The sequence below is a fragment of the Aptenodytes patagonicus genome, chromosome 2, assembly GCF_965638725.1.
Source record: "Aptenodytes patagonicus chromosome 2, bAptPat1.pri.cur, whole genome shotgun sequence".
Lineage (NCBI taxonomy): Eukaryota > Metazoa > Chordata > Aves > Sphenisciformes > Spheniscidae > Aptenodytes > Aptenodytes patagonicus.
The window spans coordinates 103,845,207-103,873,122 of record NC_134950.1 but is presented as its reverse complement, the minus strand read 5'-3'; positions in this window follow the sequence as shown (position 1 = coordinate 103,873,122).

Genomic DNA, 27,916 nt, shown 5'->3' with positions numbered 1-27,916 from the left:
TCAATCCCAGATATATAGCTGAACTGAGAAAAAACATGGACAGACTTGCTAAACAGAACTGAGAATAGTTTCCTGAGCTATTCTCACTGCAAACCCCTCCTTCACATACCTTTGTCAGAATTCTGCCACTTTTAGAAAAATACCAAAATTAATATTCAACCATCATTTAAGTAGAACCTGTCAGGACAGCACCCGCTGTGTTCCTAGGTAATAAGCAATGCAAATTCTAATCTGGAGGTCAACATTGGGTCTTCAATACAAAAATAGGTAACACAGCAAGAGTAAGGAGGAAAGATACCAAGGAAGGAAGAGGAAATGGCAGCAGACTTTTTAGCAGGGCCTGTTGTGACAGGACAAGGGGGAATGGCTTTAAACTAAAGAGGGGTAGATTTAGACTAGATATAAGGAAGAAATTTTTGGGTTGGTTTTTTTTTTGGGGGGTGGGGGGTGTTTGTTTGGTTTTTTTTACGCTGAGGGTGGTGAAAGACTGGCACAGGTTGCCCAGAGAGGTGGTGGATGCCCCATCCCTGGAAACATTCAAGGTCGGGTTGGACGGGGCTCTGAGCAACCTGATCTAGTTGAAGATGTCCCTGCCCACGGCAGGGGAGTTGGACTAGATGACCTTTAGAGGTCCCTTCCAACCCAAACTATTCTATGATTCTATGATTACGATTCTGTGATTCTATGAAATATTAGTACCATTTTACAAGTGAAGAATTAAGGCACAAAGTGTTGCAAGAAGGGATGAAGGCCTCATAAAACATACCCTAATGATAATTTTAATCAATTTGAATTTAATGATAATATCCTAAATGAAATTTGAGTAAGCAGCAAAAAAATGCAGCAGGAAATGGACAAAAGCAATTTTTAAAATATGAATGTCCTACTTTTGAAGAGCTCTTCCTAACATATGTCATCTGTCAAAAACAAATTTAGTGCAACAGGGAAAAATGTCATCAAGTTAAGCTAATTATCTCTACCTGTAGCATCCAATGGATAAATTCTGTGCTACAGACTATAAAATACATTTTTAAAAAACCACTTATGTTAAGCATTACTACAGTGAAACGCTACACTAAATTCAACACACTACTAAACTTCCAATGGGGTGGGGGTGGGGGTGGGGTGGGGGGGTGGTTCTCCCCCAGTGAGGAAGTCTCACTCCTTTCCTACTGCATTCTCATATAAAAATAATAGCTGAAGTAGATTTTTTCGTCCATACAGATTTCAACATATTGCCTACAGGCACTCAGCATCACAGAATCAGCAAACTATGGAAAAGAAATGTTGCAACCAAGTTTACTTAAAAAGAAACTTGTTTTTCCAAAGTACTAGGCTATTCTAGAGGTTACACCTTTTCCCTCCCTCCACCGGTCTGCGGATTCTTCAGAGTAAAGCGTATTTCAAGCCTCATTAACAGTAATGCTTCTGACCATGTTTTTTTGCTATTAGTCTGTATTATCTTTAGAAAAATTGTTGAAGGTTGCTTTTCTTTTCTGAAGCAGCTTTGAATGCGGCACAGGTCTCAAAGAAGATAAGCTGCTTTATCTCACTTTTCCAGGCACCAAAAAGAATAAGGACCAAAAAGCTGACAGGACATATCTGGGTAAGTTACGTACACTCCCACCACACACCATTTGGAAACACAGCAGAATCTGGCCATGGAAACATGCATCAGTACTTCATTTAATAGCATTAAAACATCATTCCTTAAAAAAAGGGAAGGAGAAGAGACAGAGCTCAATGATAACGCTTAATATGAGGCTGCATAATCTTACCAGTCGCAGTCATTGCGGGTATCTAAACACTGAATATTAATATGTAGGGAGACCCCATTTATTATACAATTTGTCCTTTTGCCTAGAGATTCAAAGCTTCGCTTAAAAATAAATGAAGAGCAGTGACTTCTGGTGAACTTTCCCTACTTTGTAGCCAGTTAATTTCCTCCTCCTGGTGAAAGTCTGTTGTATGCCTGTATGCCACACATCCTGCTTCAGGCTATCACTGAGATGGGAAGACTGTGGTTCCTTTCTTCCTATTACACAGTTTAAAACCAGGAAATACATCCGTTATGAATTTTTTAAGAGTAAAACAAATGTTAAAGACATTGGCAGAACACTGGAAGAAAATTCCCAAGACTATAATCACACACATGAGGAAAGAAACATTTAAAAATATATTAACACATACAATGCCTTCAAATTTATCAGGAAACACTGCTAGAAGTAACACCACAGACAGCTGAACAGCATTAAAAAAAAATCAAAAATTCAGCATGTCAAGAAAGGGGGCATCAGGAAAATGCACTTCCAATTAAGTTTTTTGTTGCAGGCTGCATACAGGCAGGAATGCTGTAGTCCCAAGGGAGACCTGACCCCATTCTCCCTCTTCCATCCTTCCCTTAGGGGGAGGGAGAGTTCCTCATTAACACACGATCCTACAGAAGATCTTTAAAGGCCTTGCAATTTAAAAATAGCTTTTAAGAGCTATCCTGAAATCAGGAGAGTACCTTAGCTATAGCCTGATGTGCACAACTTCTTCGTAGCTACTCACACGAAAAATAACTGCAGTTCTTCACAAGCCCATTGAGAAAAACCTGAACAATTTGGAATTTAAGCCCCACAGCCTGAGCACAGGAAGCTTGGCAAGAGAAGGCAGTGCGGTGATTCACACTTCAGCTTCTCACATACTGATACAGAGCCTCTCACTGGGAAGACTCCCAAAGCATTTTACAAGCAAACTATCAGTACAAATCCCATTCATCACTGAAATGCAGTCCTTTGCGGCAAGAGTCAGAAGTTTCTCAACAACACAGGGGAACAGTTCGGAGAAGTTCAGGGCAAGAAGCAAGATGACTACAGCATCACACAGGTGAGACTCAAAGGAGAGATCAGGGGAGCAGCACTCCCCTCCTCACCCTGGGACTGACCCATCAGACAAGAAGATTTGGGCAGAATAACTGCTGCTGGCAGCTTCAAGCAATCTTTTATTGACAAGTGGTCATAAGCACGAGTGGCAAGGCTCCACATGGAGCCCACCTCAGCACCATAACAGGTTTTGGAGTCAGTGGTGACCACATGGAACAACCTCCCACTGAACCGACCATACCACTCAAGAGACTAGGGTACACACCCCTCTAAAGGATAGATCACTCCAACTATGCTTAACTTCACACACTATGACACAGCTTCTGTAAGGGAAGGCCAAAACACCTATCATGACATGCTGTAAAATTAGCATTGGCTATTTGTATAGGAGGAAGCTAAAGTAATTTATCCCCTACAAACAGAGTTACAACACACTTCAAAGTTAAAGAGCAAGCTAAATGGTTGCAGACAACCCTCCCAACTACATACATTACACAGGACCACAGACCTGTTCAGGCTGGAAGGGACCTTCAGGGGTCAGGTTCAGCCTCCTGCTCAAAGCAGGGCCAGCTGTGGGATCAGTTTGCTCAGGTCTTTATCCAGCTGGATCTTGAAAACCTCAAAGCATGGAGATGGCACAGTCTCCCTGGGCTTGCATAGGCTGAGCTCTCAAATAATCCATGACACTGTCCTTGGCCCCTGGTGAGACTTCTTGTCCTTCTTGAACCCCTTCACTAAGTACAGAGGCCTGTGAGGCCTCATTGGTGAAAACTGAGGTGCAGGAGGCACAAGTACTTCAGCCTTACCTGTGCCCACTGCCACTAATTCACCCACCCCACTCAGCAGCAGGCCTACACTTTCCTCATTCAGCCTTCTCCTACTAGTGTAAGTGGTAGAAACTCTCCTTGTGGCCTTTAACATCACTTGTACGTATCAACGCCAGTTGAGCTTTTGTAACACCAGCCCTGCACGCGTGGACAATGTTTCTAAATTCCTCTTTTACTGCTTCCTCCTCCTCCTGTATATAGCCTTTTTGCACTGGAGCTCCATCATGTGCTTCTTTGCCTAGCCAATCTGGTCTCCCAATACATCTGCTTGTTTTCTGGAGTAAGGACTGCTCCTGCGCTTGGAAGAGATTGTCCTTCAAGACCTGTCCAGCTTTCATGAGCTCTTTTGTGTTTTAGAGCTTCAGCGTTATCTGGTACCAGTTGCCTGAATAAGCTGAATCCTGCTTGCCTGAAGTCCAGGGTCCGTCACCCTGCTACTTGCATTTCTCACTCCCCTAAGGATCTGGAACTCCTCTATTTCATAGTGGCTACAGCCAAGGCTGCCATTATCACTCTCCCAATCACTCCTGCCTTCTTTGTGAACAGCAGATGCAATCATGTGTCACACCTATTTGACCCCTCCAAGGCCTGTAAGGCCTGTATCAAGAAGTTAATCCTGATACTCTCGAGAAATGTCCTAGCTAATTTGCATCCAACCATACCACTCTTCCAGCAGATGTCAGAGACCTTCAAGTCACCCATAAGAACCACAGGCTGTGAGCTAGAGACTTCCTCAAATTGTGTAAAGACTTTGTCTGCTTCCTTATCATCACCAGGTGATCTGTAAGAACCACCCATCATGATGTCCCCCTTACTTGCCTATCTCAGATCATGACCCACAAGCTCTCTACCTGCTTGTCATCTGTCCCACAGAAGAGCTCCGTACATTCAAACTGCTCCTTCGCTTAGAGGAAAAATTCCCTCAATCCTCACCTTCCCTTCCTGTCTGTCCCAAAGAACCTGCATCTGTCCACCATAGCACCCCAGTCCTGCATGCCGTCCCACCATGTTGCAGTTACTCCAGCAGAGTCACAGCTGTTACTGCATATGCAGTGCTAGCTCCTGCTTGTTTTCCAGGCTGCATGTGTTTCTGTACATGCACTGGAGGTGACACTTCCCTTTCTTAGACGAACACTCTCCTCACCGGGCTGGCCAGCTTGTTGGACAGTATGCTTTTGCCCCACATTGTCAGGTGGGAATACAAAACTGACCGACCACAAGAGCCCTGTTGTCCTACAGGCAGGGCAACAAATGCTCCCTGCCCCAGAGCTGGCAAAATAGGCAAGAAAGGGGAGAAGCATGATCCCTTATGGAGCAGAGGTGAACACAGAAGCACGAGAGATCGAGACAAACAGGAAGTTTATAGCAGTGAAACCAGTCCTCCTGACACCAGCCCGGTGCCTTAACCACAAAACTGTTCTTTCTCCCTCTCACATAACTGTCTAGCAATTTGTGACCACACAGTGCTTTTGAGAGGGCTGAGGAGCATGTACAATCCCACTTTCTAAATGAGCTTTGCTCTGCCTGCTTTAGCCCCCTCTGGTCACCCCCTTTAACATTCAGCCCATGTCTGGCTTGTGGTCTTTGGTAACACAGAAGTGGCAGAGTGGCCACATTGCACATCATACACTTTAGGCCTCCAGCTTCGGTCCTGTGAAGCACTCCCTACAGGAGATGCTCCTACTGATCACTGCAGAGTGAGAGGTGTGTTTCAATGTGGGAAACCCAGAGCACTTGAGGAAGATGAGCTACCAACTCATAGGTACACCACCCACTGCAGTGGCCTGCAGTTTTTAAACTTTAAGAGCTTTTGACATGCACTCACTTAAACAGCTGCAGTGGTTTAAGGCTTTAATATCTCTCCCACCCTCCTCCTCCTTTCTTGCCTGTTACCATTTGCCAGATCAGCAAGCCAAGCCCTGGAAGCAGCTGCGTGTGTGCTTCATCACCACCAGCTGCTGTTCAAGCTAAAGACACTGGACATTGCACTGAAGCAGTTCAGATACATTCACAAGCCCTTGTCTCTCTGCAGTGACCCTGGGAGAGGGGTGTAACAACCAGCAGCACCTAGCAGCTTCTAAATCTGCTTTAGTTAGTATCACACCTGGGAATGTCAGCCATCACCCAAGCCACTGCCTCAAGTTGGGGCAGGAGGAATGTGGTGGCACTGAAGAGAAGATGCAGCAAAATGTGATGCTTAACTGTTGATTCTCTTCACAATTCTTACTGCATACAATCAACAACCATTTAGGAAGCCCCTTCCACTAGTAAATTTAAAAAAAAAAAACAAACACCCAACTCTGCAATACATTTCCCATTTAAAGAGTGTGTGTTGACATTGCCACCTTGTTAAGCACATCTAAAACATGTTCTTTCAGTAGCTCCCAAAGTCTAGAGTATACCAAAAAAAAATAAATCACTTCTCACTATTTGAATTTAACACAGGAATGCATCAAACCAACATTCACTCTGCTACAGCAACTAAATACATATAATTACTTGTTAGGAAAAAATGCTTAGCTGAGTAGCACGAATACTGAAATGCATTCATCACATTGATCACTGTTTGATGTCACTGCAGACCAGAGTTAAGTTCTTGTGAGTTCCTGCGGCACAGAGGCTTTTCATTTTGGGGGTGTTGTGGGGTTTTTTGTTTTGTTTTTTTTTTTTTTTAAACCTAAGCTTGTCTACATTTCCTTAGAAGTACAGACTTGCTACCCATTTTCTGAGTTTGTACTACTTAACATGGGGAAAATTATGACATGAAGAGGGGACTGTTGTTTGGTCATTTTTAACAATTAGCATTTATCTTAAAACAATCTTAGGTACAAATTCCAAAACAAAACACTACATTAAGTTAGAAACCCAAGTGGATAAACCAGTTGTGAATACATATTGCTGAATACAGACTGACACTCCTATGGCTAGCAGAAGAACAGTGACCATCACTTCTTTTTTCATTGCAATGGCATAACTCTTACAGTTAAGACTCTTGCTTTGACACCACACTGCACATGCCACGCAATAAGGACATTCCAACTCTGCGTTGCTCTTTCCATCTTATTATAGAAGGTCTTGTATGTCCCTCTACTAATGACACTAATTATTCAACAGTATTCAAAACAGCTATAACAAAAGAATATTTTTCTCCTTACCTAATAGCATGGCTTTTATATGAAAAGCATAGCTATTCCTTTGCTAATGCCGCAATACGATTTTTATTTAAACCCAGATCAGACAGAAAACTGATTTGCTATTAAAGGAAATGGACCGACCACTAACTTCTGCAGTCTAAAAGCCTCAAGCAAACAGAACAGTCTTACCTATTTACTCTATGTTTACATCATAAATAACATTAACACACATAAGCTGATTCCAGGACTGTGATTAAATTTGACCAACAAGGCCATATCCATGCCCTTTTAAGGAAAGGGAAAGACATTCAGGATCTCTGCTACTATAAGGATGACAGAGATTTTATCAAGTTTTAAGAGTTCCTAAGAAAGTGTCACTTGCACAGGTAACTGTGGGTGACACTTCCAAATTTCCATCAGTTAGAAATAAGGGCCTCTGGTGATTTAATTTACATGACAGCTTAGAGCTACAGGTACACCAACCGTTCAGTGCTTTTTGTTCCATGAATTTTTTCACTCCTGTGGTCCTGAGCACTCACCCATTCCCACCCCCAACACCTTAGCTACCTCAAATGGAGACAAAAAAAACCAAAACAAAAAACACACCCACACACCACAGCCTCCAACAAGCTAGTTTGAGAAAGAATAAGGATCACAGTATAGCTGCCAACCATCCCACATATCAGAATGAATAGGGGCGGGGGGGGGCGGAATCGAGGCAAGCTGAAGTTGAGGGGTTAAATTAATGCTTGCTAGCCACGTGCTGATCAGGATGATGTTCCCAGAGACTCAGCATCCCAGAATGGAAGGAAAAAGAAAAAACCCACATGCACACAACCCACCGAACACCACCAGCTGCTGCTTTGCAGAGGAAGGGCAAAAGGAAGGAGGAGTCTTTGATACTGTACTCCACCCTCAGATTTCTGGATGCTATTGTGCAGCTGCTGGATGTCACATCTGGTAGCAATATACTAACACACACCACCCAGCTTTATCTCCCCTTGTTAGCAAGCACACTCAACCCATCATGAAAATGTCAACAGAACAGCAAGAGATCTGTCTCCACATGGAAAGAAGCTGGCACAAGAGTAGTCACACTGATAAGAACAGAGGAAACATTTGGAGAACCAATCCCAAAAATCAACCTTCCCCCTCAATCTAACCCACATGTACTGCATTCATCACATCAGTACAAAACCTTGAACCTTATTTGATTGGGGTTCCTGGCAACACTAACGATGTCCTGGCAACAATGATAAGTTTCTCCTGTTTCCAGCTTGCCAGGAAATGAGGTGCCACTGGGGTTGCTATTGTGTGGGACAGAGTGAAAGCAGCAGAAGCTCCAGCTTACACGTGAGTACTCACTGAGTAGGAAGCCCCACAGAAAAGCATGCCAGTAAGCACAGCATACGCTCCACTGGGTCCCAGACTAGCTCAAGGATCCAGTCTCAGCCTTCAGGGATTTCCAGAGGTTTGGCTCTAAATAGATCAAAATCTCCCTCCATTCATGGGCCACATAGCTGCATTTCTCAGGAGTACCTATCACCACTGAAGGTAATGATAGCCAACAAACAAGTATTTCATGCTCCCCATAGCAATATTGAAAAAGAAACAAAACTAGGACTGGAAAACCCAAGCTTCGCAACGGACTGTCCTCAGAGCCTCTTATCTATTATATTTAATTTTCAGATTCTGGGAAGACATTACCTTTTTGCATAACACCACACAAATGCAATTGCCTTGACTGGGCATAGACTAGCCCACGTCTTACAGCCTAATATATTCTCAAAGTGAAGGGGAAAAGTGCTCACAGACATTTATCACTTGTATTTCTAGCTTTTCTGGAAATACAAGCAAAAATGTCTAGCTCCATTTTTAATTATTTTATATCTCTATGGAATTTTATTTTGTCAAGACAACTGACAGCAGAAAGGAAGTTTTCAGCCTCTCTCTCTCTCTCTCAAGTTATATCAGGTCTCTACTTTAAATAACCACCCATAAAAATCCTTAATTTTGATAAAGGCAGGTTCTTGTTTTAAGTGCCATATGCTTCATTTCTCACGATTAAGAAATTAATTGCTCTCAGAAGATAGAATATGAACTTTATGGACTTAAAATAATTTTTCCATCCTCTTAATACTCTGCCAGGAAAGACTTAGAGAGGCCAGAGGAAATATCAACAGATACTACAGGCAATTTTATATTTAACTGGCATACTTATAAACACCACACATACTATTATTTTGTTTCTGCTGCTGCTGCTTAATAAAGAAAGCAATCCCCTATTCACATGTAGGCTGTGTAGCCAATGTATACTATCACCTTGATCCATTAACTGAAATTGTCTAAGTTGTCATTATAGCCTCAGATAAAATTCATTTTGATAGAGACTGATCTTCCTTGTGAATGAAAGTAAATGTTACCCAGTATTTCATTAGGTTATTAGCAGCACCTTTTTCAATAACTGTCTACATAGATCATTTGCCAGAAACTACAAAACCATTAAACTGTATACTTTTCACTTCCAGAAGACCTATATTAATGCCAGAGGACCCTTAGAGGTCTTAAAATTTTTTAAGAGGAGGGCTACCTGTTTGAATTGCTTTGTAGACCTAACAACCGTGAATATCTATTAGAAGACCAAGCTAGCTTGGACTAAGCAAAGTGTTTCTTAAATATCTTCACAGAACGTTGCAATCTTTAAATCCCCAAAAGTCTACTCAGAAGCTTAGTGCACAATGAAAATGACTGCCTACCAATCATGTAGGTAGTATAAGAAAATGCAGTTTCTTCTCAAATTCAGAATACTAAAACTTTCCACTGACCTTTAATTAAATAAATTGAGAAAATACTATTCTTTACAGTTTTAGAGAGTACATGGAAAATAAGTTAGAAAACAAACGTTCGGTCAAGTTATCCACAGCCTGTAAAAATCAAGTGTTCATTCATTAGCTATTGAAAATGCTAACTACATTGTTCCCTGTCAACACATTGCATCTTTGACACATTGGAATACAATGCCAATGTTTGCAGTCTTCCAGACATGGAAGAAACTGTCATTAATTTCTTATTAGCACAATGTACTGATTTACTACAGTTTCTGTTTAACTTCTACCAAAGACACCTCCCCACTACAAGCCAGTGCAGTTATGTGTCGAAGTACTGATGAGACTTCCACGAGGAAGCTTTTTGCCTCTTTAGCAGGTCTATCTCAGAATGTAGGCTCTGGATACAAAAAGCTATTTGCCTCCAAGCACAGAAATCTGAGGCTATGATAAAACACTTGTCAAAGCAGAAAAGAATATTTGACTAATTGTTTTCTGCTTGATGAAAGTAGAGAAATAAGAATTATGCTTCAGGAGAGTAGCATTTCGTCATAAAGCCAAGGCAAAGCCAGTAAGACTGATACTGCATCTCAGAAGGCTTGTTCCCTCTCTTCTAACAGTGGTTAGCTGCATTCGACAGCTAGAGTACTTACTTTAGTTTCACTAAAGTTAATATATTTAGCAGGATTACATCATGAGATAGGCAGTCATAATAATGTGCTTTTTTTCCCCCCACAGCTGTAATTGTCCTCTAATTTTAACAGGTAACACTGAAAATGATTAGATGTTTGCAAAGGCAGTCTAACAAATTCAAATTCAAATTAAATTAGAACATGTTAAAAATCAGACAGTGACAGTACAAGCAAGCACCAAGACAGTATTCAATAACCATGAAGACATTCAGTAAATAGCACCCTACACCTCATGCACTGAGCCACAGACACTACTTAGTAGTGCTTGAGACTGCAAGCCCGTAAGTGCTAGTATTTTTCCTAGGAGACGTTTTAACTGCTTCAGAGTCCTATAAACCTGATGTGTTTGGAGCTGTTAAAGGGAAATCTCTCAATTCTGAACTCAAATGCCAGTCACTTACACACAGTACATTCAGCTCCCGAGCAGCACAAGCTTGGGTCCTGTTTTCGGTGTGCCTGACCACCTTCCCTCATGCTGTTTCACAGGGGAAAGAAGTACAGGTCTGTCTCTCTCTCCTCTTGCAATTCACACATTAAGGAGTTTGAAAGCAAGACCAAAGAGCAGATCCTGTACGCAACAGGAAAAACCTTGAAGAACTGAATTTACTTTTGGGAAACCAAGATGGCCTTCCATTTGCATGTGGCAGAGTGGGTCCAAAGGTCACCACCCCCAGAAGGAATTTAAGATACATCTTCAGCCTGACCTTGTCTTTAGAGAAAAGGTATAAAACAAACCAGCACCAGCCAGTGGGCCTGACACTCAACAGATCTCTGTGGTGAGACTACAGACACAAAAGGGCATATGCACTAAAACAGTTGGCCTGGGGAAGACTACCAAGTTATAAATGGATGAAGGAGAGATCTTACCTGAGAATTGTATCTTTAACAGAATAATAAGCACAAAGGAGACCCTTAATGAACACCAGTATCACTGAATATTATGAGAGACTGAACAGAAACTACAGCAATACAACACTGAGAGGTGTGATCCTCAAGAGAGTTGAAAGATACTAGCCCTGCATCCATGCAACATACAGTCAGAAACCTTTGGAACCAGACTCTCAGCACTGTCCTGAACTGCCTCTTACAAAGCCTCTTCTACTTTCATGAGATGGTTTTCATGGGTTACATTGCTTTGCTCAACAGTGTTGAGCCACTATTGATGGCAGCCAACCAACCTGCACCCAAGCTATCAGGTGTAATGACCAAGAATGAGGGCGCACTCCCTGCCCTTAGTTCTAAGATACTTTGTCAGTCCAAGGGTACAGTGGGGAGTAGGGTGACTGAACAGAGTTGCCTGCACCTCTGGAAAAGAAAGCATGGGCCCTCATCCATATCTGTAAGAGCTAAAGCAAAGCCTGCCCAGCAGTGGCACTAACACAGACAGGCCCATAACCCAGGAGTCTCAGGCATATTCACAGAACTGCAGACCTCCTTCCCGCATTTTGTTTGCAATCCAGAGGGCCTGGAAGCTGTCTCTGCAGAGAACACACTGCTGTTGATGGATTCAGCCACATTTCCTATGAACTAAGTCATGTCTGAATGGTATGAATTCTGCTTGTCCACAGATCACAAGGACACCTATTAGTAAAGACTAACAGACATTATAGGCTACTTGCAAATACTATATGGTCAGGTATGAGGTAGATATGGGTTCTTTGCCTCCTTAAAAGTGCTGCCATCACAGTAAGGCATTTAGAGTCATGAAGAGCTAAAAAGGCCCTTTGTATTGTCAATATTATATTTTTTTTATTCTTAACTTCTAGGTTTCACTAGTTAGAAGCCTCAAATCACTTTTAAGACTGGAGAGATGAAATAACACAGGAAGCATCACCAACCTGAATCAGCGTTAATTCTTCTGTTTCAGAAGAACAGTTTTTCCCTAGACAACAACACAGTCACCTTTCTCAAGTAACGAAGCTTCATTAATTTAAAAAAAACTGAGCACATATGGCATAAATTAATCCAGAATAGGGCTAAACTACACCCGCAGACCAAGAGAGCTGGACTTACTGAATCCCTACTGTGGTATGAAAATGATGAACGAAATTACATGTTAGAACAATATACTCAAGTTTCTTCCTTCAAAAAAGACAGAAGAATTACACTTGTGACATTAAAAAGGCAACATCATCACTATCTTCATTACAAACCATTGGTCTAAGGACTATGAAACAAGTCTTTCCAGGCTGAACTTTGACACAAGTTCTCAACAGTGAGATAGCATCTCTATCTTTGAAAGGCTAGTGGAGTTGGGTAAGAGTGAGGGGGAATGGTTTGTCACATGAGGTTCACTTTAAAGCCTTTATTTTACTTTCCAAAGAAGATACAAGCATTTGCATGAAATTAATGCTGGTTGATTTTTATGTATTTTCATAAATATGTTTAAGATGTGTGGGTTCTTGGTATTTTGTTTCTAAATAAGAGGTACATAATCAATGGGGAGTGGAACAGAAGTTATTCCTAAGACACTGAACATGTAGAAGCTATCTCTATTTTTTTCAGTTTTACTTTGGAAGACAACAGCCCTCTGCATGATTAATCTGTTTCACTGCTTTCTTGACAGTTATTTGCATTTGCCTCCTAATGCACTAGTGTAAGACAACTCTTTCATATTGTTCTAATGCAGCAAGTCCCAAACGAGGGGTCATGACCCCCAAGTAGGGTCACAGCAGCTATGACTGGGGTCATGAGCCCAACAGAAATACACTTGTTTATAATGGTATCTGGAGTCACAAGACCAACAAAAAGCAAAGCTCATAACCAGAAGGCTTTGAAACAGCTGATGTAAGAAAGTATTCAAGGCAGGCTTTGCATGACAGTCTTACCTGATACCAAAGGAAGAGAAATGCTAACTATGCTTAAGTGATTATTAATAATGAATATTTTGGGCTTTATCTGCATTACTGTAGCAGCTATGGTGTTAAATTTTAAACTACTCAATTTAGTAACAAACTTTAAAAAAAGTCAGAAGTAAAACACATTATATCCACCATCACAGAAGAGAAGCCAGCTGGCAACTGCCAAAATTCACTGAGAGGAGCTCCAGAAACCTCAAAATCTAGTGATTTCAAATAAAACAAGTGTTGTTTAATTTAAATATTGTTACTCAAAACCAAAGGAGTTTTCCAAGTAAGGCACTGATACAACTTGACAAAAATCTCCATGAAGTCTAGAAACAAAAAAAAGCTTTTCCAGAGAGTTCATCCAAGCTAGAGAAGAAACCCCAGTCTATACCGCTCCTCTTACTCTATTTCTAAACCACTCAGAAGGCCTCCCGGCTACACCTACGTTATCATGTCAGGCTGCCCACTAGAAGCAGACGAGTAGAGCAACACAGTTGGTATTAAGGACTCAGCATTTGCACAATGCACATTTCAGGAGTTTTCTTTCAGATAAGCTCCAATATGGAGAGGGGACTGAGGGGTGACGTGCTCTAAGTACACTCTGGGTGTCAATCTTCTGGCTTGGTGTTATCTGAAATGAATCCAGTTTGTGTTCTCAGGATTGCCCCACAACATGGACCAATGTGGCCATGATCAGCCCTGACACCGAGTGCCCTGTCTGCACTCCAAAACTGAGCTCCTGAGCCAAACTAAAACATTTACAAGGTACAGTCATTCATTGCCATGTTACTTTGACTGCAAAGCACTGCATCCACTGTGGATCATTATGGGATAAATCAGATATTTTTTTTTCAATTCATCAAAGTGACACTCATTTTAGACAAACACAAGAAGGAAAACTAAATACTCAGTACCTCAACTAAAATGGAATACATAAATCCAGATCCTTTCTTCCCTCCTCCCCTCAAACACTGCTGGGAATTATTTTCCTACAGTGGAAACCACAGTTCATACTAACATCCACTAGCATATGAAAAGTGTGGGTTGCTAGAAAACGGAAAGAAAAACCTATGCCTTCTGTCACACGTTGTTAAATAAAATATGTTCACACTTAGAACTTAAAGATGTTAAAAAAAACAGCTGGTAAAAGCATGAGCAAACTATTGGGAGCTGGTCTAATTTTTACTCTGCCTTCATTTTCCACATTTAGGAGCATCAGCCTACGCAATACTTTTTGCTTTGGGGCTTAGAGGAATATATGATTATTTTTTCTTTTTAACTAGAAATCACATGTATTAGGGGCTTACATATTTATTTTTAAGAAACGGTAAGTACCTCTCACTGTGCAATACAGCTACAGAAAAGTTTAGCAAACAAAAAGTTTAGCAGCTTCTTTTGGCAATCATCTCTGTGGAGGTCTTAATGCTCAAACTCAAATTTTCAAATAGGAGTGACAAGTTCTCCCCCTATTCTCATAGTCAGCTAAGCATTCTGACCTGATATTAGGACACTAGGGATATTTAGCAATTATTTTAGTGGGAAATAATGTGTTTCCTTCATCAACTAGACCATGAAAAATGGAAATACTCCTTTATGGTACTGAGAAAAACTTTAAGTACTAAATTAGTGTCTTTTTCAAGCAGTAAGATATGGAAAATATAAAAGTAGCAGGCTACGTTAACAGCAGGATGACCATATACTAGGTTCTCACTAGATGTGTCACCCCCATGAGTCAACCACCTTTCCTTGAATACAATAAAGCCTCAAGATACCAATTTTAAAATCGGTAATATAAAAATTGCCACAGCACTAGTGTATCTGAAGAGAAACAAGACCGTAACTCTGATGCTCCCAAATACCCCCACGCACACAATATGCGTGCAGACTCAGTCATGAAAGACCACAAAATCATACAAAAAGTTAAAGTTACTCATTTAACTTTAGGGTGATATAAGCAACTTTGACATCCTCTGACTGCTACTTCCCCAGGCAGAAAATATCGGTTTGTACACTGCATTCAGAGTTGCAGAGGCAACCTTAAAATAACAGATAACTGCAAACCAATGAAGTTGTATTACTAGGGCTGCAGGTACGGAGTCTAAAGCGATCAGCTGAGGTATGAGCTGCCTTAGCCATCTCAGTCATTAAAATTCACCACACTCCAAAGTATCTTTCAAAGTCTCTACAACTGTCAAAACACAATTTACCTTTTTCTGAGTTGCCAAAGTATGTAGGTTTCCCCCTGTTAATTTACACAAAACAGTGAGCTGTCAATATGAAAGGCTGCAGTACACCACAGTTAAGATATGGAAACACCATCAAATATTTGGAAAATATTTTGTATTGTATAATATATAATAATTGTATAATACTTGTATAAAGCACTGTAAAATAGTATATTACACTACATTGAAACTAGAGTGCCAACTGTTTGGCAAAACAGAACAGGAAAACAAAAGCATGTTTGGCCAAAAAACAAAGAGCCTATTTGTCACCTGTGAAGGCCTTTATACCACAGGTCCAGCCTACCACAGGAGCATAAGTCCATATTATCTGTTGAGCATCATTATTATTTTTCAATAAAAATAGATTTGCACTGATGGAGTTTGCAAAGGAAGCAAAGGGATTTGAAAGGCAGAAATTATAATGGGGGACAGAATATGTAAGAATTCAGTCTGGTTAACACTGGTGCTGTGCTTGGTCCAGAAATCAAGAGCAGAGGTAGGAAAAAAGCTGAATAAAGTGCAGCCAAGTCTCAAAGCAAAAACAGATGCCACCCATTCACTTCTGCTCTCCAGGTAAAAAGGTTCAGATCCAAGCCTGCAGCAAGGGATGAAAAACCTCTATGGCAATGTAACGTGCTCAGCAGGCTCAGCTCTGCTCATTCCTCAGCTCTCGCCTCCACATCTGCAGGAGAGCCTTTTCAAAATACACTTAGTGTACATAAAACACCTATGATCCAAAATGAAAACTAAAGTTTTAAAACAGTTTTTACACGAGTCTTAGTGAACTCATCCTCAGAGAAAAAGAGATGAAATAAAACTGAAGACTTAGTGCCCACTTACAGCCCATTTTGGACAAAGGTACTGGCCCTTCACACCTTCACATCAGACTGAAGGGCTTCTTAGTTTAGAAACTTATCACCTTAAGTTCACACCTCATCTTGCCTCCTCATTTCTCTCGCATCCTGTCCTCCTGCCCCATTACCTTGACATTTTAGAGCATGGTCTCTAAAAAACATGCAGAAGGTAACAGGTGTTTTATGCCACATGAAAATTTTGTTATCATACTTCTAGAAGAAAAAGGTTAAATTCTCATTTTTATAATAACTGTTCTAGCAGCTGAGTCTTTAAAAATGGGTCACAAACAAGCTGGATAGCAGCAAGAAAAGTAATGACAAACTAATCTTACTCTTTATGCTATTTGTTCTTCTCTATGTGCTACATACATACATGGTTTTATTTATCTACTAACACTGATGATCAGTTTAAAGATGCAGTTATGTCTCATGAAAAGAAATATATTCTCTACCCTTGTGGAAGAGAAACTTCAGTTGAACAAACAGCCAAGGCTTAAAACATTTCCATTATGTTGCTCCTCAATCTGCAGGCCTTTCTCAACATGTATCTAGAATACGCAATGGGTAACAGCAAGTGCTATAAAACAAATACTGATTCTTGGGATAACACATCCTACTTTGCCTTGTTTATACAGGGCTTTTTTTCCCCCACCCCTTAAATCCTCTTACTCTATTTTTAAAGATAAAAAACAAAAAAGCATTGTTTCTACAGAACGCTGTTATCCTCTAACACTATGAAGAGCACTGCTGCTAGTGATGAACTGGAACTATTGTTGAGTTCCTGTAACATGAAGACTTCTCCCACCCCCCCGAGAAAACAGTTCACAAATCCCTCTGAAGGGATACATAATGTTACTATTAGTAATATAAATATGATCTGGTTGTATTTTCAAATGGAAGTTGTATAACTGCATGTCATCCACTCAGGTGACCAGAAGCAGAACAGATAAGTTACATGTACTTTTAGATAGAAAACTAGTATTTTGGTCTCTGTTTCTAGCTTAAGACAGAAGTTTAACAGTGTCACAAATACCCACCACACACGTGCCTCACCGCAGCGACTGTGACAGACATAAAACCTGTGCTGCTGCCACCCTGCAAACTTCTGCCAGCTCTCCCCAAGCCTGAAGCTGAGACGCTCTCCTCCCGAAGCTGCAGGCACTGCTTCACGACAAGCTATTTCCTGGGCTTTGTAACAAATAGAGACGGAAACAAACTAGCAAAAAAAATACATAGCAGAAAGTTAAAGATAAGCACTAATTTTTATTAGGTCTTTGCATTATTCATTATGTACTGGTTGTTGGGGGGGGGGGGGGGGGGGGCATTGCTACAGTAACATTGGCTGGCATAGAAGTGTTTGAGTGGAGTATGGTATTTGCAGAAAGCTAGACTTCTCTAAGAAGCCCCTCTGCATAAAGACAAAATAATCCCTCTGGCAAGCTCCCAAGCAGTTGCAAATGCAGCAACAATATTTACACTGTAAACTCTGTGGGACACGAGTTACCTTTAAGTTTGCAAAGTTCCAGCAAAAGCGCATCTCTGCCCATGACAAAGACCCCCAATGCCTATAAATAACAACACCCAAGATCACAAACAAGTTTGGGTTTACCAATTTAAAGATTTAAGTTCACTAACAGAACATTTCCGTAGAAGTAAAAGTGAACACATGCAGCGCTAAAATTAAGCATATAAGTGAAGATCAGGGCCCTACTCACTTTGCCCAGAGCAGATTTCCTGAAGAGTTCAGTTATCACTATATTAACCTGGCATAAAATACAGAAACAAACCTAGAGCTCACATCAATCTCTGCCACAGTTATGGATCACCAGCTTTTGCCACTTACAGTGAAAACTATACCTTGTGATTAATCCAAGGTCAAAAGGAGGGTGCAGTACTTCTAATGCATACTCTCTACACATATGCTCCATGCATAAACAAGTACTTTAGATTTGTTTTAAAAACTTAGAAAACACCTTACACTAAATGTGGCATCAACTAAGGAGTTTTATTTAGATTGGAAAATGCTTTGTAACAGAAAATCAGTTTTACTCAATTTAACTCCTAATGGACAATGTAAGCAAGACTTATTAAAAGCATAAGCACTTACATATCATGAAGTGCTGTATTCTGTGATGTTGTCTTAGGAATCAAGGTAAACTGAAGTGGCTAGTATCATCTTGATATGCAATTGTGGTAAGAGCATTTGCTAGAAGCAGAACTAGTTACCTAATGTATTTCACACATTTATGAAGACAGCTTAGCTTTTCTGGCCATTAAATCTTTTCTGCAATTGCCTAGACTTTATTTCACGGTTTTATTCAGTTTCATGTTTTTAGCTATTTTGCAAGCACATCTCAATTTTCTGTACGCTGGTGGCACCTTCTCATAATCTTCAAAATATTTCTGCTTTTTCTGACCAAGTCAATGAAAAAGTCTTCTCAAAATTGTCAATATGATCCAGCTTAGTTTAACAGATTAATTGTGTGGATTTTAGAGAAGCTTTAGAGAAAGCAAGTTCTCTTACATCCATTAAGTGAATGCTAATTGGTTACATTCACTGTGTTTAAAATGGTTTTTGGTGTGTTTTCTGGAGTTATTTTTCTATTCTTATGCTATGACAGTGTTTGTGACACTGAAACATTTCCTATTCATTTACAGCAAGAAATACAGTAATCATATTCAAAGTAGTCTGCAAAAAAAGAATCCTTGGAAAACAGAAGAAAGGAAACTCCAATTCAAATAGCAAAACACACACGCCACCAAGTCCACCATCCAGTCACTCCACTGACTGCAAAAAGGAAGAAGTTTCAGCTTTAGAAATGGAGAATAGTAGTATCACCTTATAGTATCTTTTGAAAGCTCCTGGAATATACCAGCCTTTTGAAAATAAGGTTTTATAAACCAAACTCATTTATGTTTTGTCTGATAAAAAAAGACAAAACATTTAAAAGTAATACAAAAGCAGAAATAAAGTGGAACCACATTACAGATTTGGGGTAAACAAAGCTAAGCTTATGTATCTGAAGAAACAGAAGAATGCCAGAACTTCTAGAAATACACTACACTAAGATAATAGGATAGGAGTGACTGAAATAATGTGATATGAATGACCATAATCAACTAGAAGAAAAAAAACTGGAAGAACGATGAAACCACAAACTCATGCTTAAAAATCCTTGAAAATTAACAAAGGGACTAAAATTGATCATTGATCAGTCACAAGCAATATGCCCATGTCAGACTCAGCACCTTTTCGGGAAGCTGTACTGTCAGGAAAATGCATGATTACATCATTTGCCACTCTCCACGCATCCAGGCACAAAACCATTGTTATGGGCTTCCTGTTTCAGAAGACTAACATGTAAAATAAAAATAAGTATCTCCTCGAAATAACACACAGACAATGCAGTTTTGCAGCCAATTTATAAGACAAGGCAAGTTCGAATCTCCAGGTACTCAAAAACATGAAATATTCTTAAGTCTAATCCTGGTGGCTTTTATATTGATTAAAAGTTGCACCATTCCTTTTTAGGCTCTGGCAAAGAGGCAAGAAATTTACACATGCAAGACATTAAATAAACATACACGCACACACCCCCTACGAACACCCACACAACATCAAGGCTAGTGAAGAGAAGGAATAAATCAGTAACAAACAGACAAAAGGCAGAGCTTGCAGGGGCAAGCTCAAACCCCAAGATGAATATTCAGCCTCTAGCCCCTTCCCCTCTCCCTTCCAGGAGAGGCTGATGGATATACAGGGTACCCATCAGGAGACAAGAGCAGGCAAGCTTCTTCTGGCATAGACCTTCTCTTCCACCTGTTGTGGCCGCACTACAGACTGTGAGCCCTCTTTAAAGGCAAGAACAATAACTTTTTAGAAAACATACACAAATACCTTCAGGCATAAAAAGGAGGCGACACTTCCAGGAAGCACTCTCTGGGAACATCTTTCCCAAAGACAGGCAGTCAAAGCTCTGAAAGACATGCTGCTCCCCTACACCCTCCCCATTCTTACTATCCCAATAGAAAAAGATCATCTCAACTCAGCCCTCTTCGCTTTGGCTCTGGCACATCCCCCAGTCAGGCCTTCCCCCTCCTCTGCAGATGCTCACAAGCTGCTCCCAGGCCCAGGGCAGAGGAGCAGTGGTGTGGGCAGAGCCCTCAACATCATCTTCTGCACTGCTGTTCACAATTTAACCGAGCAACACGTTCATGAGGTATTTCACACACACAACACCATACAAGCCCAGAGATGCTCACACTTTCGTAGTGGCACAAGAGCATCAGATAAGCCAGGTGATGGTATTTAGAATCAATGGCATGAATTTTTTTTTTTAATAAAAATCTTACAATTTAGGCTCTGCTTCTGAAGCTGATGAATTGAATTGTCATTCAGTATATATGAAAATCAATATATGATTTAGAAGGATATTTCAGATGCAATTCAGTGCCTTCAGAAGGAACAAAGTTAGTATGACATGTCTTTCAGTGATCAGTAATTTCTGAAAAACTATCACAATCTTGATGGACTCCAAGTCTGATGATGTAGGGAAAACAATTCATGTAAAGAGTTAATAAAAGCATTTCAGTCACAGCTGATCTTATGAGAAAAAAAAAAAATTCATGTGACATCCCTATTCAGCACATTACCAAACAAGAACATCTTATTGCAACAAGAAAAACTCAGGAAGTTTTGTTTCGGAGGCAGCACAATGACCAAGGCCATGCCTGGGTAACAGATTTTTATGCTTATGTTCTTCTGTTGTGTTTTCTTAGTGCCCTATAGATCTAAAATTCAATGCATTCTGCTATAATGGTAGAATTTGGACAGAAATGCCTACAGGAGGCAGGGAAATATCTCCAGGCAGTCATTTTCAAGGCTTGGAGAGAAGGGCCATGTGAAAGACCTTCATTTGTTCCTTGTACAACATCACTTGTTCTTCCTGTAGTTAAACTCACAGGTGAGGGTCATCATCACCATCAGGGCAAGAGCGGAATTTCTCAGCTAAAAAGCAAAGCATGCTTGTGCACAAAAAAAGAGTGTGCAGACTAAGATGAATACTGGCAGAGAAACCAACTGCGCTGCGATAAACACTTGGGGGGGGGAACGCACGGGGAAAGTACTTGCCACAGCATCACCGCCTTGCTTCTGCTGCAACAGCAGCATCTAGCTGATCTCACTACAGAGCTGAATTGAATAAACTGAACAGGAAGTATAAAGGAAAAAATAGACAAGATATGATTTATTATGTACTATACAAGAACCACTGGTTTAACCGTCTGCATTTCAGTACATCCTGACAAAGAGAGAAAAAAAAAAAAATCAATATTTATCATAAAGCAACAGTTCTTAAAAAAAGAGAACCAAAAACCAAGCTGTACTTGCTGCTCAATTAAAAACCAAATGAAAGCACATTTTGGGAGAAGTAATATGAAGGCATTGGTAGATCTTAGAAAGTTACAAGTTTGTTGCTAAAAATATTTAGATAAGACAGACCATCTTTTAAATGTTATAAGAATAGCACGTGTCCCCCTCTAATGAGTGGCAAGTCTAATAAATCATGAACAGTGAAATCATGAGCTCTGAGGGGGCTCTACCTCTTCATCTGTGACAATTAATGTGTCACCCTCACAGCAGCCCAGAGGCAAATTCCTTATGCTATTTTTTTATGCATGTATTGTTTTAAAACATCTCTCTTCCAAAATTACACTTGACATTTCCTTAATGGACTGACTTGCACTCCAGCCAACCAGCATCACAGATTTAAAGACTTCAGACATGATAAAGATCTTACAAAATTCACCTAATGCTCTATTTTCCTCCCAATATAGAAGGATAAATAAGTTTTCCAGGGGGAGAAGTTAAGTATCTTTTTTACTTATTACCAATAGCACTCGCTACACAGGGAGACATTTTTCTCAAGGTTTGTCATGAATTTTTCATGATTAGAAGCAGTGCAAAGTAGTCTATGGTTGTGACCTATATTCACAAAACAAGGGAATGTAAATGTAAACAAAGGAACAACAAGGAAATGATGAAATGTAAATACCCATTCCACAGTATGCACAGAAATCAAAAGGCTCACCTTAGGGTAAGCTTATACTATGCCTAATTTTTAGGGTAGCCCCTGATAAAGATCACAGCCTGCATCATTTGCCTGGCACTTTAAAGTTGCTTCGGTACAATTTTCTTTAATACCTTTGCACACTGCTTGTGTGTACATAGACTTCAACTCATGCCATTTCCTGCGTTTTTTTCCTCTCTTACTTTCATCATATACTTTGTGACATCTGCAGACAAGCAGCACTACTCACATAAGTTGTCTTACTAAGAAAATCAGTTGGATCATTCAGCAGACGAAGCCTGAAAGCTTGTCTCTCCCTGTAAATGAGAGGAGAGGAAGAGGTTTATAGCAGTAAATGAGGACTTTGACAAGGAAGCTGCAGCAGTTTTCTGCCAGGGGGTAGGACACCGTCCTCTCCCATCCCACTCCTGCCCAAGGACTGCCATCTGTGTAGCTGAGTCGGCAGAAGAGAACGCATGTCCTTGCCACAGTTCACCCTCAGCATATTAATTTAAACCAGCAATGAGGGCACCATAACGCTAAGTCCTAGGATGGATAATAATTGCCTGGATTTTATATTGATTCACCTTACAGGAAATAATGACTATCAATGGCATTTTTAATGCAACAGCACATAAAAACAACCTTTTTTTTTTGTACCTCACTTTAAAAGCTGGCAATCTACAGTTTTTGCCCTGCCAGTCTACACTCATAAGTGAGCACATGCCAGTAGGCACGCTACTGAAAAACAGTCTGTCTTCTGCAGGTACTATCCAAAATGGGAAGTGAAAAGAAATCAAGAATTTTTCAACACCAGGGTTTTGCAACATTGGTATCTCTACCATCATACATCCAAGTCAGGAGATGCACAAAATGAGAGCAGGTCAGCATCTTATAGAGAAGCATTGAATGGGTCTTGGTCCTGCGAGTTCTGAGAGCCAGGATGCCCCTCCTCCTCGGCTGCTATTAGAGGTCACGAATGAAGATTAAACAAGAATTCACAACCTGACTCTGGCATCCTACCCAAAGGCTTCAAACTCCAGCTCTTTCACAGCAGAAATAATTTTGCTGCCTCAGTGACAGCAATCTCCACAGGCACTGAGCAATGAGGAAAAAAAATTCTGTGATAAATGGCTACAAGATCTTCAGCTATCACACAAATTATTTAGGACTTTAAATCAATATTTGAGATATACATCCTGGAGTTCTGCATCAAAAGGAAAAAAGTAACTTTTAAAGACAGGGGAAGATGGAGAAGCATCTCTGGCTATGTTTCAAACTCACTACTATTTGTAGTATGTTAGAAAATTCACGAGTACCTCTCTTCTTGCATCAGGCTCTGCTGCTGTTTCTTTCATTCCAGTGACTCTAGAAGCGACTAACACCGTAAGCACGTGAATGCCACACTACAGCACGACCAGTGCCTACATGCTGGGACCTGAAAAACTTTGGCACCGATCGGAAAACGAGGTGGTGAGAATTGCATTTGCATGTCAGAGGCTGCTATCAAGTCTTTGGGGGCTGTTCACAGACTTTTCCAAAGCCCTTTAAGAGTACTAGGAACTTAGTGCTGGCTACTCCTTCAAACCATGGAAATCTGGCACTCAGTGGAGAGGAGACAGCTGCCCTGCAGAGACTGCAAGCCCGGGAGGATAGATACTTGCCATAGAATGCAAGGTCTTATTTTTCACATCCCCTGCTACTCCAGCAGCAGTCCACCTGGCACCAGCTGGCCACGCACTCTCAAGAAGCACAGCAAGAATATAATTTCACCGAGTTGCTTGCTGCCTCCAGTCCCCTGCCTGACATCCAGGTCCTTGTTGCACAGGTACAGTAACATTCATGCGATTCCTGAAGGCTTCCTGTTACAGCCTAAAAGAAAAAAAGGCGACAGAAAACCCTGGCGAGGATCCTGTGGAACAGATGCAAGCTGAGGGAACAGAAGAGATCGTTATGAGCTTTATTTCTTCATACTTACACTAGAGAACTCTAGTGGACTACAGAAAATTAATGAGGACCGTATTAAACCATGTAGCCACTCCCTCTGTATAATGAATACGTAGGCATTAAAAACCCCTGCTGCTCTACTCAAAGCAGATGGGGTAATGCTCAGCAGCCCTGGTTTTGAATGCATCTGGTAGTCAAATGTCATCTTTCACAAAGCTCCTTCTCAGCCTCTAGACAGAGGCTGCTGGTGTGGCTCCTCAAGCTACAACAGACACAATACAAGCCTCCACGTAACCATTGCAGAATGGAGCTCTAACACATTTAAAACCTTAGCAACAGTTAAAACATGATTTCTCATACTACCTTGCAATAAGAAAACAAGATACCTTGGACTGGATTTGCAAAATTGCTGAACAAGCTTACTCAAAGAAATTATGTGATGTGAGCCATGTACCTGCAAATACACCAGAGATCAGCAAAACAAATAGGACTCGTGATCAGAAAAGTCTGGCTTTCATTGAAATGCTTGCTTCATCACCGGTGGAAAAATAAGCACTGCCACATAACTTCACAATGAATATTTTGCATGATTCTGTCCACTCTGACTTAAGGTTTTTCTATAAAAGCCTTCTATAAAAGGTTGTTTAAAAAAAAAAAAAAAAACAAAAGGATGATTCTGGGTATATTGGTTATTCCACGGAAACAGCGGTGACTAAGAATTCTGCAGAAGGAATGTTTATGAAACAACGCACGTTAATGAATACCTAGGGACTCTTCATTACATGAATCAGTGACAATAGAGCAACGGTTAGTGCAAACGCATATTTAAAGGCCCTTTCATATGCATATGGCCGCACTCACAATGGGGCCGCTGTGGCCAGCCCAGTCCCCGGCCGGCTGGGGGGATCCTTTGTCCACAGACCGGGCCCTCGGTGAGCAAACGGTTGCAGCAACGCAGCGCAACGGCTCCTTCAGAGATGCAATCTATCGTATTAAAGCACATCTGCAGGGTTCAGGCCAGGCGTCCCTACAAGACCCAATACACTGGGTGGGCATGCGAGCATAAGAGAGACCTCGTAAAACAGGGAGCAGGCTCTTCAGATGCGTAAGGCAGGGAGCAGGGGACGAGCAGCTGCAGCGCTCCAAGATCTTCACGTCAACTGAAGTGTATTTGTACGTGCATGTGCCACGACACAGGGGTGGAAACGCGGCCACTGTGAGCTGAGAAACACTAACGTTTCAAAATGGCAGTCTCGTCTCCCGTACGATTTGACCCAGAAAGCAGCAATAAGGGAAGTTTGCACTTGAAATTAAATACATTCAAAACCGGGAGCATTTTTCACTAGGCTCCCAGCCACCGTGAAGAAAAGGCCTCTCGGGCAAAAAACAAAGCAAGTGACCACTGTGAGAACACAACAGGACCCAACGTGCAGGAAAGGCTGTCAAAGGCGCCCATTAAACTAGCAAAAAATTTGAAGTATTTTATTCCTCATCTTGCTTTGGGATAACAGCTACACTGCAAGTGAGAGGAGGTTAAAATGTTTTGTTATGTAAACAGAGGCAAAACTGTAATTTTAACTTGATTGCATTCCTTTAAAGCACCAATTTCAGCACACTATTCTGTAACAAACATTCAGATTATGATCTAAATCCATACCACAAATGCTTCCCTTGATCAAAAATAGCGTTTATCAAACATGCACAAATCCTTCAAAGAAAAAGTAATGGCTTTAAGGGATAAATGCAGCTAAAAACCCCAAAATTTTTACAAATGTATTGCCCTCAATTTGCATTTGCATAACATTACCGACTCCAAAATCTTCAAAACACAATACAATCCATCAATAGCCTACCTGTTATCAACCCTCAACATGTAATATGTGCTTTAATTTCATGCCACCTTGCATTGGCCAAAAAAGATTCCTTGAAATATTAAATAATTAAAATACATTACTTGCCACCGAGGTCCAAATAAAATGTTTGTATCAAATTCTGCAAGTTTATTGCTTTATCAGCTGGTTATGAACAGGGATAAAGCTTTCAAAAAGGTTCTTTAAAGGGTTATATTATTCAGCAGTTTTCTGAAACTATTAATTTACACTCACATTTCCCACCCCCCTCACAAATTGTAGGTCTTTGTTAAACATTCTTTTAGCTTTTACCACAGCAAAGGAAAAAGCGATGAATTGTGGGATGCCTCTTACTCCGGGGGAGAGGTTTTGAATAGAACAGCTGTCCAGAGGCCAGGCAAAAATGCACTCCCCTCTGAGAATAAGGGGCTTTTTGTGGGGAAGAAATACGAATTCAGAAGAAGAATTTTTGGAATTGGGTCGATACAACAGGAAGTTAAAGCGAGGACTTCAATCAAGAGGAACGGGAAAAAGAGGTACTGCAAAGAGAAGGGAGACATCACCAGCCAGACCAGCAGGGAGCAAAAAGCTGAAACAGTTGTTCGATAAAAATATATAAACAGTTGCTGGGCTAAGGAGAGGAGGAATTCACGATAGCCTTGGCCCCATGAGCACCCTGAGCGCAAGCCCATGCCATGGCAGGGGCTCTCTTTTGCTCTCCCTTCTGCTGGCTGACACCACCTCAGCAAAACGACACCCCCCACAAAAACAAACCGCATGAGCAGGTGGGTAGGGCACTCTCTGGGAAAGTGGGAAATGGGGGCTTGACTGTTTCTGCAGTGAAACAGAGCAGTGAACCCAGCATTCACTTCAAAAGGGCCTATTTTAGAGGAAAACAGAGGCCACAGCTCAGTTTATGTGGTCCGGTATTGCAGACCTGTGCTAGGCACACTCTGGGTCCTATCGACTGCGAGATGTTAAAGCAAAGCTTTTATCAAAACATATCACACTTGCCTCTTACACGCATCTTTCTTGCCTCAAAAAAAAAAGGGGGGGGGGGGGGGGGAAGAAATATAGTTCTCAGACAGTGAATACCTGCATTTCTGAGCTATGTAACAAGCAGGTCTCACATTTGCAAAAGGTGTTATTAACAAATAACACCAAAAAATCCTGTGTTGCAATGCCCCTGAGTGGGTATCCTTGTTTAAGGGTTATTTAATACTTATCAACATAAGATGCAGGACAGTGCCCAGGTGGAAGGTACTTCACTTGTTAACCTATTTCATTGCCCAGGAGCCCGGCAGCTGCTTACATGACAGAGGGGAAGCACAGCATCCTGCACAGAACACTTGCATGCCCCTATAGCTATATGGGAGCTACCATAAAAACAACGATTTTTCAGAAGCTTACCTCAATGTGATGTACCCCATCATGTACTTACACAAATACTTTGTGTTGTAATAGAAACTGCAAAATGTTAATGCAGATGCAGTAGTTACACAAGTACAAGCCTGCACCTTTGCTTAACTTTACACTGTGATTAAAAATATAGTTTTCAGTTAGACTTCTTCGTATTTCTCAGTCAAAACAGAAATAAAAGGAAGTGACAGGTATTGGAGCTTATAAACTTCCTTAAATCTGAGTTATGAGGTTGGTGAAGCACACAGTGCTCAAACGCCTGAAATTGGATTTTTTTTTTTTTGTGGTGGTGGAAGGTTACCCAGCACTCACCACTTCAGAGAGGGTATTTTTTCCTGCCCACACTGCATTAACAGTGGGAC